Raw genomic sequence first — 15,137 nt, 5'->3', positions numbered from 1 at the left:
TCAATAGACCACCGGCCTTTACCAGTGACCACCAGTTCCCACTCTACTTTGTTCCTTTGTGCCAGAAGTTTCCTGATCCCCCCTACCTCCACCCCACCCCCCAGCCCTCCCTCGCTGTTCACTGGAGGCCTCCACCATTTGGTTACTGATCAGCATGTGAATGGAAATACTTCTTACTTGAAATATTTTTTAAAATGAGAAAGAGTCTCTCTTTCTCAAAATGAGAAAGAAATCACATGGAAAATAAACAGAGGGGGCAACTACACTCAATATGTTACTGACGCTCAAACAAGCCTTTTGATATTCATGAACCGCCTTGATTGGTCATTGGTACCCTCTTCAAGCAGGTCTCCAGGCTTGGCGAGGAAGGTCAGAGCTTATCTTCCTTCATCTGAGGGTACGGGCTCTCCTGTCCCCCAAATTCCTAAACACAGCCTTGTTGAAGGCTCAGAAGATTTAACCCAAGAACTGGCTCTGGATCTCATTCCCAGATCCTCAGTTCATTAGCCATGAAAAGTGATAGCCACTTAAGATTTTTATGAGACGTTGTTCCAAAGACGGACCACAGAAAACTGCACAATTACACAGCACTTTGCATACAGCCCGCCAGCCTCTGGCTCAGACCTAAGTAGCTCAACAGCCATCAAACTGCAGAACGCAAAGTGGCCAGTTTGCTCTTGGTAAAAGGTGAGGATATGGTGACGTTTTGTTCCAAGTGGTGCTTTCTTGAAAGGACACACTTATTCTGATACAAATCCAACACCTAACCGAGTATCCTTTCTCCACTCCCCACAGGCACAACCTCTCCACCCTACAACTACAAGAACAGACCCTTAAAAGCCCACAGGTCCCTCCCTTTTTCAGAGCTCCTATTTGGCAGGAACATTTGCAAACAGAGAAGTTGAGAGGGACTGAGGTCCAGCTGAAAGAGGCAGACCTGGGATCCATTTGGACACTAGCCTTCTGAGGCTGGACCATGAACTGAATCATTTTGAAAACAAAACCCAGTCCTCCTCTATCAGATCATAGGGAAAACACATTGAAATCAGGGCAAGAAATGGGATTAGTCCCATAAAACCTGTAATTCTGACTGCAGCTGCCTGATTGTTTGTCACCCATGACACCATATACTCAACTATGATGCAACATGGCAGTGCTCACCGGATTCAAAAATTCTGTGTAGCAAGAAGGAGAAACAAGAATCTTGGTGATTTTGAACTTTCACTTCTAAATTGTATTTCGAGACTCCCACCGGAACACGGGATCTAAGTGATGCTATTCAAGCCCTTGGTATCTATCCCACCCAGAGGAAGATTAACTATGAGACCCTGGGAGAGACCATGGCAAAGATGCGTACGGTTTGCAAAACTTGCAAACTCTTATAAGATATGCTAGGTAGTCAATTAAGGCCACTGTCTCTTTTCATGTTGATTTTTTTACACTTCCTCTCACATCAGGTGGCACTCAAGTGGCCACCGGCATTTTGTGGATCTGGTTACATTTAGTTTGGCTTTAGAGAAATATATTTATTTGAGGTTCACAGTCATGTCCATGAACACCTAAGTCATTGCTAGCCAACTCAACGTAGAAAAATTCCAGAAACACCTTGCTCCCAAAAGAGTAGCTAATGTTCCTGGCACAGAGACACATACAACTACACCAAGAATGACCGGATGATGACCTACTACAGTCTTGTATGAGGCAGAACCTACTGTATTAAGGGTGTTACAGACATGATTGCATTTAATTTTTACAACAATAGACATTTGCTGTTTCTTTCACTGTTGTTTCCCCAATGACTAGAACAGTGCCTTGCACATAGTAGCTGTGTAATAAATATCTGGGAAATGGATGAATAACCCATAGAATAATGGGCAAGAACATTAAAATAAGATTCACAAAGAAAAAATATAATGAACCAAGAAATGCTAACAATCAATGAAGTAGAAAGTAAGATAATATTTTCTATTAACACATAGACAAAGTTTCGTTTCATTTTTTAAAATTTTATTTATTTTTATTTTTTTTAAAGTCTTTATTGAATTTGTTACAATATTGCTTCTGTTTTATGTTTTGGTCTTTGGCCACAAGGCATGTGGGATCTTAGCTCCCCGACCAGGGATCGAACCTGCACCCCCTGCATTGGAAGGCGAAGTCTTAACCACTGGACAGCCAGGGAAGTCCCTGTTTGTTTCATTTTTAATGACAAATGCTAGTGTGAAAAGAATTGCAGATATGGGTTACATGGGCATAACGTGGTACAACCTCTCTGAGTAACCATCTGGCCATATTTTTTACACTTTTAAAAATATTCCTACTCTTTAACCACAAATTTCAGTGTTTGGGAATTAATCCTAAACATCGGAATATTATGTATAGAAGTTAGGTATGAAGATTTTAATCACAATATTATTTAAAAGAGAGAAAAATAATACATAATCTAAATAATATATAATCTAAATGTCCATTTCGGTGGTTAGACATAATGGTGACATAAAATTTGGTCCATTCACATGATAAAATGTCATATAGCTATTTAAAATCATGCTTTTAAAGTAGCATCTAATGACATAGGAAAATACACTAGTTATATTTGTACAATTTTGTGATGTCTATAAGACTATACCTATGCATTGAAAAAAACTGTAGGAGACTACACATACAGAAATATAAAGAGGGGTTATCTCTGTGTGTTAGTAGGGCTGTATTTTTTCAGTGGTCCTGAAGATGCATGCAAGGAGACGCTCTTTGGTTCTCCTGCCATAGACCCAATCTCTAAGAGAACAATATCTTGATTCTGGAAAATGTGCATGGGCCAAGAGAAATTACTACTAGCTGGCCTTGAATAATGCCACTAGTGAATTACCCAATTTTGATGGTTCATCCATTTATTTACTCATTCAATAGCTAGTAAACACTTCCCATATGCTTAAGGCTCAAATAGATACTGAGCCTATAGCTGTTAATAAATGAATGAGATTCCTGCCCTGATGGAACTTACATGCTAATTTAACAACAGACAATAAACAAGTAGCATTCACATTCTGCTCAGAGATAATGATTCAAAGAAACCAAGGACGATGATGTCATATTCAGTTGGTTGACCGTGCCTTGGAGCACTGTTCATTGGACTTATGAAAAATGTAGAGTGAATAAAACAAGTTCCAACTGTCATAATTCAATTTCAAGCTATCTGGGACACCAACACCATTTTCCTAAAATTAAGCTTGACTTTATGAACCAAGAAGTCCTCTCACACTTGGCTCCGATTCGTAGGCAGCAAAATTAAACTTCTTTCAAATGCACAGGTTCTTTTCTCTCATCTCGCATTCAGAGAAGTTAGTTCAAAGTGCAGTAGGCAGAGTATGCCATGAAATACAATAACATGAGAATCAGATATGCCCAAATCTCCAGAAAAGTACATTTTTTTCTAAGGAGAAACTAAATTGTAAAGGTGAGCCAAGTGGTAAGCAGATTCTGAATGGTGATATAAACCATGACACATTTAATGAAATTGCCTCCAATAACCTGGATAAGAATGACTCACAAAGAAGATTTGCAACATTTCTGTGCAAACTGGATCTAAAGCAGGGACAGTCTATCTCTCTCTGGAAAGGGTATATTTTAAAATGTTTTTAAATCTGTTCAAATAATACGAGAAGATGCAACCAGATATTAAGAGAGCTTGGCATTTCTCATCTCTTTCTAAGCAGAACAGTTGAATCATATGGTTCTTGAATTTCCAACTGTCTCAGTATCGAACTCATGGATACTCACATGGCTGCCTGACACCTATGTGGTTGTAAAGCTAAACGCTGAAGCCAGATGACATGGTTAAACTGTTCTCCCTTCCACTGATGAGACCAGAACTTGTCACTCGTTTTACCAAAGTGGCTCAATGTTGCTTCACACTGATTATCTAATAGCACCCATTATGAGGAACATAGCCCCAACTAGCCACAAAATCATCTTCCACTGTTGATTCCCTGGACAGTTCACAAATGGTTTAGACTGGGAATACAGATGAAATGAACTTGTGTTTACGTATAAGAAGTTTACTAGAGATCCAGGGAAGTACAAAAAGAAAAACAAGCAAAATAAGATATTCAGAAGGTAGGTTCTACAGCTATAAAGATATTCATTCCGAGTGCTCTATAGAAAGTTCAAAATGAGAGATAATATGAATGTATAACCATCAACATTAAATTGTGCCACAAAACATAATGCTACTAAGCCATTAAAAAATATTGCTGATTAGTGAGTAAAGAAAAATGTTCACAACGTATTACTGAAGTGAAAACACAGACTATGACACAACACAGACAGTAGGATTCCAAACAAATATACAATTAGAAAAAATATAAGACAGGTATACACCAAAATTTTTACAGTGGTCATCTCACAGAAGTAGAAGTGGGGCAATCGTAATTTTCTTCTTTTTGTATTATTTTGTAATAAAAAAGACATATTTCTCCTTTATGTGACTTAAATAATTATAGACTTAATTGGTCATTGGATAAAACCCAAGAACACTCCAGTGGTGTAAGTAGTTGAATAGGTGGGACAGTAATATTAACAGGTGGGATAGTTTGGGCAATGGTCTGTAGATCACCACTGGTCTGTGAGGAAGTGTTCACTAGAAAATTAGAAAAGAATGGATAATTTCATGATTTTTTTCATAGAAATAAAATTATTCATCTGAAAGGCTATTATTAAGTCTGAGATGGTTTCCTTCCTACTCTTTTGGGGGGTGGGGGTGGGGATTAATGTCCTTTCTTTTATGAAACATGCTGGTGATAGTAAATAGTAACTGTGTCTGCTTAATATACTTTCAAAGCAAAATAAAAGGCTGACAACTCCTGTGTCAGCTTCCAAAGCTTAAGAACACTTTTACTAGTTCTAACAATTCAAATGTGGGGACTAATTATTTCTAAATGGTGCATTTCTATTTATACACATTTTATCAGAAGAAGATTTACAAACCTATTGTCCTTAGGCAGAGTATACCCTGTAGGTGAATTTTGTTTACTTAAAATTGGGAAATTTCTCATAAACATCCCTTTACTGGGCTCACAGTTCCACAGAGCACAAGATGCTGTAGTTGAGCACTCACTGTTTCTTTGGTGGGCTTGGAGTCCCCCAGTTTGCTGCAGAGAGCCGCCTGGCTCACTTTGGCCACTTTTGATATCTGCCTGGTCCTTGTATCTTGCATTTGAATCTGCTACCCTTTTAGGAAACACACTAATGGCCTGTTTTCAAGAGAGGACATTAGGGGATTATGGAAGCCACATTCTGTTTAGTTGGACTGGAGAAAACCTAGCCCCAGTTCTTCTGCATAGCAACATCTTGGATTGTGGTCCAAGAGCTTGGCATCACCGATCAAAATTCTAGCAGTGGCCTTTCAGCTGTAGCCAGTAGCCATGGCCGGAAAGCAAATCAAATACAAAAAATAACTCTCAAACATTCCTTGTATTCCTCCCTCCACCCCTGCCCCCACCATCCCCTGGGGGGGATGCCTTATTTAAATATTTTCTTGCCTTGGCTTTCTCCTTCACAATCACTCATACCATAAAAATAAAGCAAGAAACACCAAGAATTTTAAACACCTCAGTCTGTAATGGGATTAGAGCATCTGTAAGGTGTAAAAAATTATTTCATTGTTTCCTATAAACCGGCTCCTTCCTCACCAGAAAGAGCCTCAGTCAAGATGTAGAAAGCAACTTTTTAAACAGCGTGTATTAAATCTGACAAACATCTGGTCAATCAAATTTACAGCAATACACAGGGTCTAATAAAGGTTTATTTCTTCTTGAAGAACAAATTTAAAGATTTTTTTAAAAAGCTTTTATATATAAAAAGAAAACTAGACCTGCATTTTTGGCCCAGACTGATTTCAAATGCTCTGTGCTTTGCCAAGCCCAGCCACTAGGGCTCTGTTTCCTAGAGGCAGCAGCAAAGGAGACATGTGCTCAGGCTTGCAGGCCAACAGCTCTCCTGCATCACAAAGGAAAGTACCCAGTGTGGCCCAGAAAGTGCTAAGTTTGAAGCTGACTGCGGTCCTCAGTGGGACAGGGGCCAAGGTGGCAATAGGGAGCCCCAAGGAAGCCAGGATCATCCACCTATCAGCACCATTTCTCAGCGTTGCTACCGCCTTGTACACGTGCGTGTTGAGGCCGGGGGGTCAGGGAATGGGTTTGGAGCACAGAGTAAGAGAAGGGAATGGAGAAGCACGGAGGAGCTACCTAAGCCCCTCCCTTTATTCCCTTCTCTAATTCTCTCAAACCAGCAGCTCTTAGGAACAAGGTCAGGACATGATTTAAGCTACTTAGAAGAAGGCATGGGCAGTGGTGCTGAGAATAAAACCGAGCTCCCCCTTCAAACCATGAGTGATTGGGATTATAGAATAGGACACCCACTCAGACACCATACCTCTCAGTGCCTGCCACACCCTTGTACCATATGCTCACCAATACTCTGCAGTAGCTCCATTAGCCATAGCATAATGGGGATGATATTTTGAAAATATTAAACTATTTAATTTTTTCCCCTTAGGTGGATTCCTCTCACCATCCATTAAATAAATGTGTTTCATTGTTTCAGGGGAAGGGTGGATAGGTAAAAGCACCCCTTGATGGAGCTAAGCCTGGGGCACCCAAATCAATTAGCCACAGAGGAGAGTAAGTGCCGCAGATGACAAAGAGAAAGCAAGTAACAGATCAGATATAAGTACCTTGAATTCCCCTTTGGGGTCAAAACTCCTGAGAAAAATTGGGAGTGAAGAGCGATAGAAAACTTCACATAGTGTTACTGCCAAAGCATTGTTTAGAAATGGTGGAAGGAGGTATTTAAAAAGATGGACTAATACTCTGTAATGACCTATATGGGAAAAGAATCTTAAAAACAGTGGATATATGCGTATGTATAACTGATTCACTTTACTGTACACCTGAAACTAACACAACATTGTAAATCAACTCTACTCCAATAAAAAATTGTTTTAAATTTTAATTTATTAATTAATTAAAAAGATGGACTAGAAGGAACTTTTCAACCTCAGCAATTTAGTCCAAATACTTCTTTGTTGTGAAAGTTGTCCTATGCATTATAGGATGTTTAACAGAATTCTTGGCCACCACCTACGATGCCAGGCAATCCATGCCCACCTCCCCAGTGGGACAACCAAAAATATCTACAGACATTGCCAGTGTCCTCTATCGAAGGGGCAAAATCACTCCCTGCTGAGAACAATGGGACTTGAGGTAGCACCCTAGTTCTCAGAGCCTGTGCGAGTATCAGGCAATATAGGAGCACCAGATGCCTTGAAAGGAGTGGACAAGTAATTAGTGAGAGAACTGGTAGACCGGAAGACACCACACATGGAGGGGACCAGAGGCAATGGTGAGGCCAAAGCAGACCAACTAGACCCAACTGAACTTCAGTAGGCACAAGCACTGAATGTGAGGAGCCCACCCAGGCCACCCTTGCCGTAGAGGAGACCTAAGTATAGCACACGTACCGAGGACCCTCTCCTGTTGGCTGCCATTGAGAAGACATAATTCTTCCCAGTACACAGAGGCTACCGGGACAAAAGAGGTGTATCAGATTAGATGATTCACGAAGAGAGAAACAATCCTCTTGAAAGGATGACTGAATCGTACATTAACCCAGTATGTACCCTAAACAGAATGAATATGACCTAGAGACTGTTGTCAAGGACCGTGGCAAGTCAAGAATAAGATGAGACCACTTATAATCAGAATCATAGCAAGTGTCCAGGACCCTCTACACTTTATTCCAGATTTTCTTATGCTCCCATCCAGTTTCTAGGTTTCAGCCCCTGACTGTGGCTAGTAGCTCTACTTTTGACCTTCAACCTTAGGACCTGCTTTTCTCTCTCTTCCAGCCTTGGATTTCACTGTTTATCAAAGAATCATGGAAATCTCTAATGTGGAAAACCCCTAGGACATAATACAGTGTCTGGTGTTCCAGTTGAACCATCCCCTTGATGGTCAAGGAAGAATCCCATTGCTACAGACTTTTCTGGATTCACAGTAGAAGAGCTAATAAGTAAACCTTCTAGAGCTGTACTGCCCAATATTAGCCACTAGCAGCATGTAGCTATTCAAATTTAAATTATTTAAAATTAGATAAGTTAGTAATTATAGCTCTCCAGTCACTATTACGGACAGAATTATGTCCCCCCAGTTCATATGTTTAAGTTCTAACCCTCAAAATCTGAGAATGTGACTATATTTGGAGATGAGATCTTTAAAGAGGTAATTAAGTTAAAATGAGGTCTTTAGGGTGGGTCTTAATTCCATCTAACTGGTGTCCTTATAAGAAGAGGAAATTAACACACACAGAGATATACCAGGGATGCGTGTGCACAAAGAAAAGACCATATGAGGACACACAGCAAAAAGGCAGCTATTTGCAAGCCAAGGAGAGAGGCCTTAGAATGAAATCAACCCTACCAACACCTTGATCTCAGATTTATAGCCTTCAGAACTGAGAGAAAATAAATTCCTGTTGTGTAAGCCACCCAGTCTGAGGTATTTTGTTATAGCAGCCGTAGCAAACTAGTATAGTCACACTAGCCATATCTCAATAGCTGCATGGAACTAGCAAGAAGTTCTAAGGAGAGCACCATTCTAGAGCTAATGACAGCTGAAATAAAAAGAAAATAAAACTTGATGTGGCCCACCTTCAACCTCATACATGATAACTCTTGTGATTTATTGGCAGTCGTGTTGTCTAATTAATGTGTCTCTTCTTTTTGCCTCTTATATTCAGTTAGAGCTCAAATAGCCAAGCAGAGAACTTGGGAATCTGTAGCTCCTTCCTCCTGCTCGTGACAGTCTTCACTCTATATGTAACAAGAACCCTGTATCCCTGCTTGAGTATCACAGTGGTAATACCCACCATCACACACACATACATACTTTACCTTAAGGCTAAGAAGAACTAATAATCCTCCCTACCCCCAACACACATACACTCAAACACCCACAGAGTTACAACTGTACTTAATTCTCTAAACCACGTAAACCATGTGTACCAGAAGCTACTGGTGCTTTCTCTGGATCCCCTCAGGCCATCCCAGAGGTAATCAGCAGAAAGTTCCCATACACATAGCTTCCTGCTCTCTCTAGCCAAGGTGGTGGGTTCAGGACAGAAGAGAGGCCTGAAGTGCTAAGAAACTGATGCCCAGTAATGACCTTCAAATAACAAGAGATGGAAGTTACAGATAAAGAGCTTTCTTGTCCCTCAACAGTCTCATTATCAAGGATGGTCTGTGTAGCCTCTGATGACCCCCAATAGCATGAAGCTCCAGTTGCCCACAGTACTGACCTACTTTACCACATCCCTCATGGGCTGCCTTCCCTTCCCCCACTCCCTTCCAGCACACCTGGGACCATTTTCTGTTTGGGGTGGGGTAACCCCAACTAAGACATCATGAAAGACTTGGCACAATCTTGACAAACACAAAGGATAGGAACTGAAATTTACACACAAATTTTAAGTGTTTTTGACACCTTTAGACTGAAGATCTGAGGGTAGTTTTTTTTTTTACCATAGGTACTGTTGGGTCCCTCTACTCAAGAAAGAAAAACATCTAGAATTGCTTCTACAGTATAATCTACAGGCTGCCTTGACCAAGTGTCTCACCTGGCCCCTTTCAGGATAACCGGAGAAATAGAAATAGGGTAATTTCTCAAGACTAAACTGGACAGATCAGTACCAATGCACAGAAGACTGATTCTTCTGCATGGCTAACAGAGAAGGCTGCCATGGAACAAATTGCTATTTTTCTGACTCTCCACAACAAAATGTTGAAAACCTTGATGACCACTGAAAGTACCCTTCTCTGGTGATAAATGCAGAGGAGAGAATGCTCAGCAAGGAAATGAGAATAAGAGGTAAATTTGCTGGCACTATCACACAGTTCCATTCATGATTTTGCTACAACTCAAATTATATTACAACAAAAATGACTCTATCATTAACTGTGTAAAACCCTCCCTCTTACCAAAAAAAAAAAGTGTGAGTCTCAGTGGACAGTTTACTTATGTCACATAAATATCCAGTGCATGACGCATAAGAAAGCCAACAGTTGCTTTTAAGAGATTTGGCTCCTGGAAGCTAAGGAGAGTGGGCAAGTACCCAAAGACATCCAAATTCCATATGGTTTCTGCCTCTCTCTGAAAGTTGGCATCCGGTTCCCAATTGTGCTCTTCCCAAGAGGCCCACTCGATGCACAACTCAAAGGAACTTAAGCCTCATTCATGCTAATGAGTCTCTTTATTGGTCCAACAAAATGGAAAGAACTTTGAAAGCTTGATATTTCCAGCTGTATTTTTTTTGAAACAGAGAAACCAAGCATCAGGTAGTAGGAAGCTCAGGGACAAACCTCCATGGCCACCATTTTTGTCCCATGAGAGTAAAATAGGCAGAGGAATTCCAAGAAATAAGACACAAAGCTGCAAGCTCTACACAAGACTCAATGGAGGCCCTGGACTCTCTCCATAGGTGTCGCTGTGGTCCTGTCCAGGGCTTAGCGGAACATTGCCTATCTTTGAGAGGAAAGGCAGCTAGGAAAGAAGAGTGAATATTTGAAAATTAATGATGTCAGTCTGTCTTCATATATCAAGCTAATTTGAAAGGGCTTTAATTTTCTTAAAGGATAAAAAAAGGTTTCTTTGCTAGATTAAACTTGCAATTGTCATTCATATATTGTTTATAAGGTAGTCATCTCTTCGCTCTGTATTTTTTTGTTTTTGATTTTGTATACTAGTTAGCAGTGAAGACTTGTCTGCGTGTATCAGAAGGAATAAAGAGAGAAACGTCCTTAACTGTCAGTTTTAATAAGAGGAGTCAACATGCCTCTATTCAGGTTAAATATTGTCCTGTCACATTTCAATAGAGTCAACAGATTTTTTTAAAAGAAAAGTCAAAAGCACTGTGTATGCAAAAAACCCTCCCTGTCATAGAATGTCAAAGCCCTTCTTTATCTGGGGGAGGGGCGTGGAGGTAGGACAGAAAAATCTTTTGTAAAATGTGAAAAATTACCTCTCATAATTGGTGCTGACATAAAAAAGGGTTTTTTTTTGTTGTTAGAAAAACAAAGAAAATCTCTAATTTAATAATCACCTGCAAAGTGTTATTGTGATGGGAACAAAAAACACACAATCAAAGTCATCTTTTTTAAGTAACTATAGTGTTTTTAGGCAATCACTGCGCTTTACAGCAGCTCATACACATAAACCAATGATGTTCAGAGTGGAGAAAAGCTACTCCAAACTCCTCAAGGAAAGTTTCTGAAATAACCAGGCTACAATAGGAAAATGTAAATGGGGCATTATGTTCAAAATAAAGCCAAACAAGAGTTTTTAACCCAAACTGTGTTCCTCTAAGAAGGAATCATTTAGGCGTAAGTTGCAAGAGAAAAGCCATTCTTCATAGGAGGCCTAAAGGGTTAAAGATACACATTTTGGATTGATGCACTAGAGAGAACTGGGCCTATGTTGAGTAGATAACAATTCGTAAAATAAAGTAGCAGAATAAAGTCATTTTTCTGTTTCAAATGCCTGTTGATTTGTTTAAAATGTGAACCCTAGCTGAGGTTTTCAGGATTTGATATGTTTTTTATTTGCTGCAAACACTGTAATTTTAGAAATTATTCTAACTCTGAATGAAACTATTTCCATTTAATAACCATCTCTACCAATTAGGTCAGTGTAAGTAATATGTGCAGCTTTCTAGACTAAGAATATTCAGAATAATCTCAAGTTTGATAATATCAGACCAAATGGGATCCACTCTCCTAAAAACGGCAAAGAAGGCTGACTCACAATTTCAACATTTACTTATGGTTTCACTGCGGCTTAGTGTTTCCTTGGAATGGTCTCCTTACCAACCAAGGAAGATCAGAGTTGAGAAAATCTACATCAAGTCCTTTAAATTAGAAATAAAATAAACACACAAGCAAACATTTTGCCTTTGAGTAGGGTGACCATATATTCTGATTTGCCCAGGACAATCCCAGGTTACTACTGTTATCCTGGTGTCCCATTTGTTTTATCACTTGTTTTAGATTTTTCTCTTACTAATGAAGTATCATTAGTCACAAAGGCATTAAAAAATAATCCAAGATGGATCTAGTAGATCTGCACTTTGTTCTTCCAACTTCTGCCATGGTATTGTTTACTTGTGGATGAAATGTATGTGTAGTAATAGAATTCTCACATTAGCACATGGCTAAGTCTGAGAGATGACCACTGTTAGCCCATATCTCTTTCCTAGACACTTTCCGGGGGCAATTCATTCCTCTCTTTCAAGGACAACTTGCAGAGTAATTGCTGATAAAATAAGCACTTAGGAAGATCTAACTCCTCTGGTTTATGATGGTGGTGAGAGAAATATTTGTCACTACTCCCTTTGCTGGATTCTTAAATGCCATAGCCCATGCCTGTAAGATGTACAAAGGTGGTGAGGTCAGCAAGAAAAGTAGAAAATTATAGCAGTCCTGTCATGGATCCTGTAAGAGTAGTCTGCGTGCTTTTACTATTGGGTTATCTCCTTCAGTGTATGGTGAGAGCCTACAACAACACATTTATTTATTTATTTATGTAAATATTTGACAATACTTTTTTATTTTGCAATAAACTCTAGCCATCAGTGAGCTCAAAGCCACAAAAAATACATATTTAAAGAAAACTTAAATTCTGAATTTCTACTGCTTAAAAAGCTGATGTGAGCTTATAACTTGCATGACATATGTGTTAACATTTACCATCCACCATAGAGAGATCATAGTGATATCACTGACTACAAGAAAAGCAAAAAACATAAATCTGCTAAAGAAGTATTGTATTCTACTTAAAAAGTTAGTAGTTATTCAAAGAACACTATACCAAAAAAATTATGATTTAATATGTAAAGCTATAGAAGGTTCAATTGCACACCACTCTATCAACCATGACTTTTCATTTAGATCAAATGACTCTTTTTTTAATTTCACTCATATGAGATTTTAGTTGAAATAGATGCTAAAATTTACATTTTATATAGTCAAAATACATTAAATAAAGTACAAAGATTTTTTGACTAAGCTGAAGTAAAATTAACTTTTCAAAAAGACGTTACCATGACTGTATGATTTTTTTTTTCTTTGCTGCTCATCATTATTATTATTATTTTTTTATCAATTGGGTTTTAGATTTGAAATTTTGAAGAACTACGTTAAAAATCAACCTATTTGGCCTCTTTTCTGGCTGGAACCATGGAGGGTGCAGAAGAGAAGAAAAAGAAGGTTCCTGCTATGCCAGACACCCTTAAGGAAAAGCGAAAGAATTTTGCAGAGCTTAAGATCAAGCACCTAAGAAAGAAGTTTGCCCAAAAGATGCTTCGAAAGGCAAGGAGGAAGCTTATCTATGAAAAAGCTAAGCATTGTCACAAGGGATACGGCAGATGTACAGAATTCAGATTCGAATGGCTAGGATGGCAAGAAAAGCTGGAAACTTCAATGTACCCGTGGAACCCAAACTGGCATTTGTCACCAGGATCAGAGGTATCAATGGTGTGAGCCCAAAGGTCTGTAAGGTGTTGCAGCTTCTTCGCCTCTGTCAGACCTTCAGTGGCACCTTTGTGAAGCTCAACAAGGCTTCAATTAACATGCTGAGAATTGTGGAGCCATACATTACAGGGGGTACCCAAACCTGAAGTCAGTAAATGAGTCGATCTACAAGCATGGTTATGGCAAAAGCAACTAGAAGCGAATTGCCCTGACAGATGCGTTGATTGTTCGATCTCTTGGTAACTATGGCATCATCTGCATGGAGGATCTGATTCATCAGATCTATGCTGTTGAAAAGTGTTTCAAAGAAGCAAACAACTTCTTCTGGCCCTTCAAATTGTCTTCTCCACGAGGTGGAATGAAGAAAAGACCACCCATTTTGTAGAAGGTGGAGATGCTGGCAACAGGGAAGACTAGATCAACAGGCTTATTAGAAGGATGAACTAAGGTATCTGCCATGATTATTTTTGTAATCTGGTCAGTTAATAAACAGTGACTGCTTTTAAATTGAAAAAAAAACTGACCTATTTGTTCTACAATGGTATTAATTTTTTAAATAAATGAGTCCTCTAAATGTTGGTTGCATTTTGTTCAAAATCACTTAGAAAACCTTAATCAAGTAGTCAACAAATGAATACCAAAAAAATACAGCATGAAGAATTCAGTGAATGACAATTACTGGAAACAAAATTTGTACATAAGAACACATTAAATTTATTCCCAAAAAAGCATGAAGGAAATTTAAACATATTAAATGATGAGAGCACAAATAATGTGCAAGATTTTATTTTAAAATTCTATAAACATGCTTTAGAATATCTCAAACTGTGCAAAGCATATTTTGGTAGAGAGCTTCTTTAAAAATCATATAAGTTTATGTTTTTAGTGATGTAAAATGAAATTGAGAAAGCCTATAATTTGGCAAAACATTCAGAAGAATTACAAAAAGACAGATAATTTGATGAGTTTTACCTTACCAATTTTTTATCACAAAAAGTTTCCCTGAATTAAAGCAATAAGATAATACCTGTACAAATATTTTGGTTGAAATATATACACACTTCAGTGTGAGAAAAAAACCTGAAGATATATTCCAGTTAGTAAAATGTTTCTCTGAGATTATCAGAAACTTCAGCATTTGTAGAGAGAGTAATTTTCCATGTATAAGTATCATGGCTTACAAGGATTAGTAAATTAAATGTAACAAGTTTCAAACAAAAAAATGCAACTTTGAAAGTTGAAAAGTGCTGTCACTAAACAGTGACACTTTGCTATTTACCAATAAATACGGTTCCTGGAAAGGTGCCTTCTCCAGAGTGTGAGGTCTCCATTACATTTCTGTGTGCCCAGAGACGTTCCCTTTTGAGTTATGTCATTGAGTGACTTTGTGCTGTGTCACCTTAACTAAGCAAGAACTATGGTTGCCTTCCAGCATCCCCTTCCCTGTAGAGTTGTGAGTTAGCATCACCCACAAATGACATTTTGTGCAATATTTGGAAGGCAGAAACAAAGTCCAGCATTTTCTTTTTTTTTAATGCTCTGAACGTTGGTGCATCTGGTT

General features: G+C 38.7%; 1 pseudogene; it reads left to right on the top strand.

Annotated features, from left to right (window-relative positions):
* The first annotated feature begins 13,280 nt into the window (after positions 1-13,280).
* LOC118885479 lies at positions 13,281-14,023 on the top strand (annotated as a pseudogene).
* The last annotated feature ends 1,114 nt before the right edge of the window (positions 14,024-15,137 follow it).

The sequence above is a fragment of the Balaenoptera musculus genome, chromosome 19, assembly GCF_009873245.2.
Source record: "Balaenoptera musculus isolate JJ_BM4_2016_0621 chromosome 19, mBalMus1.pri.v3, whole genome shotgun sequence".
Classification (NCBI taxonomy): domain Eukaryota; kingdom Metazoa; phylum Chordata; class Mammalia; order Artiodactyla; family Balaenopteridae; genus Balaenoptera; species Balaenoptera musculus.
The sequence above is the reverse complement of the archived record's forward strand: the minus strand, read 5'-3'. Positions and strand labels throughout refer to the sequence as shown.